This window comes from Netta rufina (genome assembly GCF_964035555.1).
Source record: "Netta rufina genome assembly, chromosome: 15".
Lineage (NCBI taxonomy): Eukaryota > Metazoa > Chordata > Aves > Anseriformes > Anatidae > Netta > Netta rufina.
The window spans coordinates 17757875-17764634 of NC_140138.1; positions in this window are offsets into that span (position 1 = coordinate 17757875).

Consider the following 6760-nt stretch of genomic DNA (forward strand, 5'->3'; position numbering starts at 1 on the left):
CAGGGCCCTGTCTGTGGGGTCCTGGGGCTGTGGGGTCCCGGGGTGCCACCAGCCCCCCGTGGGCAGCAGGAGGGGACGGCGGGCAGGGTGCTGTCACTGACGTCTTTGCTGTAGGTGGGTGAAACGTGCTCCGGCTGCAGCCTCGGCTGGTGTGGGTCACCCCTGAGCTCTCCCTTGTGCCCCAGCAGGGCCATGCCATCAGCCCTCGCCCTGTCCCAGCCCTGATCACAGAACCGTCACCACGAGCCGGCTGCAGCAGCGTGGGTCTGGCCGAGGCAGAGCCCTGCACCCTGTGGCCCCTGCAGGTGTCGCGTGGAGGAACCTCGCCTTACGCTGGGCAGTCACGGGGCACGAGGAGACCTGGGCTTTTATTACTTATTGGAGAGCATAATTGCTTCGTATCTTGTATGGAAATGGGGATGACAGATGTCATATTAAATCATAGGGTCATCACTTATTTATAGGTGATTACATTAAAGAGAGATTAATATAGCCAAAGGCTCTGCAGAATTAGAGTTAATATATTTTTGTTTATTATATTTGCCAATATTTCTCCAATCCAGATGGGTTTTTATGGCCACTTATTAAATAGCGAGCCCACTGCGGTTCCCTTAATCTAGCTGGGAGGGTGGTGAGAGGACAATTGGAAAACACTTGAGAACTTTGATCTTGGAATGATTAAATTTTATTGCCTCGTTGTTTATGAGGCATCCAATGGCAGGTGCTTTGTGCACCGAGATGAAGCGAGGGCAGGTTAGGACTCGGGCCGTTATTAAATCCAGGTCAGCAGGGGAGGCTCAGCCCTGGTGCGGGGTTATGGCTGTGCTCAACCAGCTCTGGGGCCCTGCGGAGGGAGGTGAAGGTTTTGGGTGCCCGGGGGTGCCTGGGGCTTGGTGCCCATCCCACAGAGCTCTCAGCTCTCCCTGCAGCCTTCCCTGCTGTCCCTGTGCAAACTGCAGGGGCCGAAAAACACTTGCTGGGTGCGGAGCCCCTGATGGCTGTGCCGTGCTGGGCTGTGCCTCGGCTGTGGGGCACTGGGGCACGGCGCAGGGTGGGCAGGCGGCTGCCCCTGCTGTGGGACGGGGGCCTGGGGCTTGCCGTGTTTCATTAACACCCAGCTGCTGCTGAGAGCCAGAACAAAACCTGATCTTTGGAGGCCGTCAATAAATTATAACATATTAGGCACTGTCATCAGTACCTCTGGACTCCTAAATTTTGTTCTAATTGGAGTATCGCTTTTCCTTTCTCAGCACTTTTTCCCCTCTGCTGGGTATCGATCCTTTCTCTGTGGGGATCTGACCAACTGTTGACAATTTATGGTAACATAAACCCGGTGCCTCTTACAGCAAAAACACAGCTTTTAATAAAAACCGCTGACACCAGCCTCTCGCTGGCAGCCTAACCTGATTACCGCATGGATTTAGCAGTTAAGGCCGTGCTGATACCCCGGTCGTTTTGCACATAGGGATTTTTACTGTAACACTTAAAAGGCTTTCAATTGTCATAATATTTCATAAATACACATGTACCTAATTGAAAGCTGGGAGGCTGATAGGAAGCATCGAGAGAGCTGCTGAGACCTTGGCTGGCTCCTGGATGCTCGTGGCTTGTTATTGACGGTTAACTGGGGCATCCGTAGGGCTTGTAGAACTGCACTGCTGACAAAACCATTCCTTCTTCTGCCAGGGAGAAGTCCATACGCAGGTTTTTGTCGTACGCAGAGATGGGACCGATAAGGTTTGGGAGCTGCAGGGCCTTCCTGCTCGCCTGTACCCGCGGTGTGGTGCCGTGCCGTGCTCCTGGCTGGTGTCGGGCCGTGGCTCCAGGCCCTGCTGCACCTCTGGGGGCCGATGCAGCGGTGGCCCCGTCCCGCTGCCTGTGCATGAGGCCCCTGCTGCTGGGCCCTGCAGCAGCCTTGGCGTGAGGCTGGCCGGGAGCCTGGCACCGGTGACCGGGGCCTCGTCCCACCTGCACCACATCCCCGCAGCCACCACTGCCAGCGTCCTGCCCCACGCCGGGCACAGCCCTGCAGCACCGCGTGCTGCCAGAGCCCGAGGCCGCCCACCGCGTTTCCTCGCAGCGCCCCACGGCCTGTGGGGGTCTCGGGCCTGCCGGCTCCAGCCTGGGAGCTTTGGAGAGCGGTGACGGCCGCTGCCACGGGGCAAATCCTTCTGCTGTTATCGGGGTGCGTGTGCTAACTGGAGGCTGCCGCAGCCCACCCAGCCACGCTGAACCTGGCCCTGCCTCGATGTCCTGGAGACGTTTAAATGGGCCTGGAACACGTCGCTGGCTGCCGGAGCAATTTATCGCCTCACCGCACGGTCCCTTTTCCACGTTAGATTCATCCAGTGAAAAAAAAAAATAAGAAACCGCATGTCTAACATAATGACATGAATTTCTTAATAAACGAATGCAATGTGGATGGCTGTGTGTTTCCACTCAGCCTGAGCCAAACTGTGATGAATTGATCCTTCCTAAAGGTATTGAATATTTCTCAAACTATTCATCAGCCCCACGACAAATGCCTCTGTCAGCCCCAGCTGACATCCTATTTTAAATACCTCTTCCAGGGCACCAGCATGGAGCAGTGGCTGCTCGAGAAGCAGGGACCTTATCATTTTTTAATGCACTGCAGTTCTTGGGCTTATAGAATATTTATAACAACACTGGTATTTACCAAACAAGCCGGTGCGTTTGCAGGAACCCCTGGTGCGTGTCTCCTGTGCACGTTCCCATGGGTGGCTAACAGCCCACGGGGTGGGTGACCCCAGTGGGGCAGTCCCAGCCCCAGCCCCAGCCCCATGGGACCTGGGTTCCTGCCGTGCCCCCGGCTGTGCCCTGCCTGGGGCCCAGTCCCACTGCCCACGGTGTGCTTGTGCCTCTGTGCTGCCCACCCGGCTCCTGGCCGGCTCTGCGCAGCACATCCCGTCCCCTCATCCCACCTACGTCCCCTCATCCCAGCCCTTCCCGTTCCTTCCCTCCCAGCACAAGTCTGAGGGCTGAAAGCGCCGTCCCCGTGTAATACAGCGCTATCAGCTTGTTCTTCTGGGTGTCACAAATACCGTAACATCTGCTCTCCCTGCCATTTGCTTCAATCTAATTCTTTTTTTATTGAAATGAGTCTAAATTGTCTGAGAATATATTAGATTACTCTTTCCCTGAGGTTAGCACACTTGTATAGACGTGAATAAAGTGCACAGTTAGCAGCACTCGCATGCTCTTTCGCTCCCTTTTTTAATCTACAAGAAGCTGGCTCCCTGGAGAACTGGTGTGTTTCCTAACGACCTTAATGAGTTTCCATAGCTGAGGTCAGATTATCTAGAAAGGCTGGTAATGGCAGGGCAGGAAGGTGGCTCTTTCTCCACTGCTGTGAGTCTCTGATAGCTTTGTACTCCAGACTGTAAATAAAGCAGAATTTGATAGCTCTGCCTGGATCCACGATGAATACATTTTCCCCTTTAATAGGCAGAAGTGTGTGTGTTGCAAAGCAATTCATGAAGACCATATGACAGTCTTTAAGCATTTTAATATTTTGCAACTGATTTATCATTGGTAATGAGCAGATGATATACTCCACTTCAAGGGTATGGATTATCTATTAAAGTCCACACGTAAAAGGCATCTGCCGATGACATATTGCTAACAGAAAATGGAAAGTACAACTTATCTTTTGTTTAACAGGAGGGGTCAACAGCTTCTGCCACAGTTCAGGAGATAACCTGCATTTTCATTCTCTCCTGTAATGACGTCGGTAAATATCTCCCGCGTTTGGGCATTATGTCGGGCCGGCACCGATCCTGCCCCTTCTCCTCGTGCTGCCTGTGGAGGCACCGGCACATCGAGCCGGAGCTTATTTAGTGCTTGGTTAAGAGCTGAGGGCGGTGCTGATTCACTGGCTGCTGCTAGATTAGTTTATGGTCTCTGATATCATCTCTCCAGGGCTGTTTGTGCTCCAAGTAGTTTGGGAGAAGTCTGCTTGCTTATTTATTTATGAAGCAATTCATACGACAGGGCTGTTTGTGCCGCGGGGGCGGCCGGGTGCCAGTGAGCCCTGGGGGGGAGATGCCTGGCCGGGGGGTGGCGGTGGGCAGGCACTGGGGGTCCCCCGGCTGAGGCACCCTGCTCCCGAGGGGCAGCACAGGGCCCATGCTGCTGCTGCTGCCCACTGACTGTGCACCACAAAGAGCTGGTGGACGAGCGGTGGTTTCCACATCTCAGCAGTGCTGGCAGCACCTCGTGTCCACCCCCCAGCACCTCGTGTCCCCCCCCAGCACCTTGTGTCCCCCCTGCTCGGCCACCCGTTGGCAGGGCCATGGCTGAGGAGCTGGCGTTGCTGCCGCCTCTCTTTGGAAAATAGCAGTCAGGTGCTTCTGGGCTGGAAATTCAGTTTTGGTGCCCAGTTAAAAGCCGAGCTGAGAGCAAGCGGCTGATGCTGCCTGTTGTGCATGGCCCCATGCCCAGGCTGGGGCTCCCAGCAGCTCATCACAGCCCGTGGGTGTCCCCATGGTCCCGAGAGCTGCAGCAGCCCACGGTGCCGGTGCCGCGCCACCCGGCTCTGCTCAGGCATGCTGTGCCCTCCCGGCTCCACAGCACGCCTGGTGCAGGACGCGCAGCTCTTTGCACAGCCCAGCACGGGCTGTTGTGCTCTCTCCCACACTCCTGAAACTGCGACACCCCAGCCTGGCTCCTGTGGCAGGCACAGCGTGTCCCAAGGGTCTGGTGCTGCTCCGAGGGGGCTCTGAGCACCGGGACAGGCCAGGCGAGAGGGGCCTGGTGGGCTCGGGGTGACGGTGGCAGTGGGATGTCCCCGTGCTGCACAGCCCCACACGTGCCCCTCGCTCTGCAGCCCCTGCCCGCCGAGCAGCAGTGCCGAGTCCCCTGGCAGGGCCCTCGCAGCCCAGCGCCGACGCTCACACGGGCGGGATGGGGGCTCACACATTGTTCTGGGGCTTTGTTAGGGCGAGGTTAGTGCTGGTTACTGGCTGGGAGTTTTATCCCTGAGTGCTTCCCCTTAGCTCCTGAGACCGACTTCGGTGCAGATTTATCACCCAGCAAATAAATAAAAGTGCAGGTTTATTTTGCCTCCTTGTTCATCAGAAAGGAATGAAAATGTAAGCAAAATATTAAAAATAAAATAGTCTCAGTTTTACTTTAATTGACCTTTGATTTTTAGCTTAATACCTTCCCTGTGTTGCTGCCTCAACCTTTAATTTCTCTTGGTGAAGTGGCTGTGTTCAATGATTCATTCTGTCCCGAGGCAAAGCACACACTGTAATTGGTTTTTAACTTCCTGGAATGTCAAAGCCAGGATTGAAATTTTACGTATCACACCACCAATTCAATACTGGCTTTAATAATAATGTTGCAGAAAGGAAGGCAGATTTACAGCTGTAGAAAAATGTAATCAAATTTTAAGCCAGAATGCAATAAGTCCAAATGCTAGTTTTCATTTGGAAGCTTGTTAGATAAATGTGGCATCACCTGAGCCGCTCCAGAAGCATTTCTGCCGTTCCCTGCCCGATGGAGCACGGCCAGGGGATGGGGGAGAGGTGCCACACGCTGCCCTGCGGCCGTGCTCTGCGCTGGGGCACAGCCGGCACCCACAGCCCCCAGCCTCTCCCAGCCGGCATGCTCCCCGTGGCGGCGGTGCCCTCATGCCCTGAAACCAGGACACCTCGCTGGGCCACTGGGCTTGGTGGGCTCCTGCCGTGCCTGGGGCTCCCCGGATCCTGCAGAGGCACGGCTGCATGGACAGGGCTGCCCCACAGCCCGGGACAGAGCTGCTGTGGGAGCTGCCGGTCCTGGCAGTGCCGACTGCCCTGCTCTGCCTGCCGGGGCTCCTGGGGGGGAAGCACCCCTAATACACTGCAAATGCCAAATAACTAATCGATTCTAGCCAATTAATGTCTGATAGAAACTAATAACCCTTCTCTTCCTTTCTTATTACTAAATGACCTCCAGCAATCCATTAGTTTAACAAATGATATGCAAGTCTTCAGCATGGCTAATGACTCTGGATTAAAGCCGGTGACACCTCATCCGTCAGCGCACTCCTGTACCGCAGTGCCCATTAAGCCTCGGCGTCGTCCATCACGGCGGCTCTTACGCCCGGCACAGCCACGTGGCAGCGCTCCGGGCACTCCTGGGGGAGGCGGCCCCGGGGATGCCATGCACCCTGTGCCGTGTCCCCTCATCCACTGCTGGCTGTGGCCGGAGCGGCTGCAGCCTGTGCCAGGTGCCCTGTGCTGCCCAGGGGCCGCACCAGCCCCAGCGCCTTGCCCTCGCCCCGCAGCCCCCAGTGCCCAGGGTGAGCTCCCTGCTGCTCACAGCTCAGCTCCCTGCTCCCTCCTCACACTGCCCTAAAAAGCTAACTAAGCTGAAATTATTTTCCTTCCTTAGAAGCCTTTAAATAATGTATTGCCCTCACTTGCTGTTAGCGAATGTTTTAAAAATCCAGGGGACTTTTCCTCCTCGCTCATGAATTTGCATGTGTTTGCTGCGGGGCCGTGAATTGCTGTTGGCAGGTGCAATTAGCAGGCGATGCCCTGCCCACTGCGCCACAAGCCTGCAAGAGGCAGCGCGGGGCGGGCGGGAGGCACCCGCAGACATTGCCCCAGCGCTGGGTGCTGGCTATGAGGATGAGCCCAGCTTGGGGCTGCGCTGTGTCACTGCATGGCAGCCCTGTGCTGTGCATCCCCCTGCAGCCGTACCTGGAGCCCCTCGCTGCCCCAAGCGCTGCGGGTCTCCCCCCAGGTTTGCA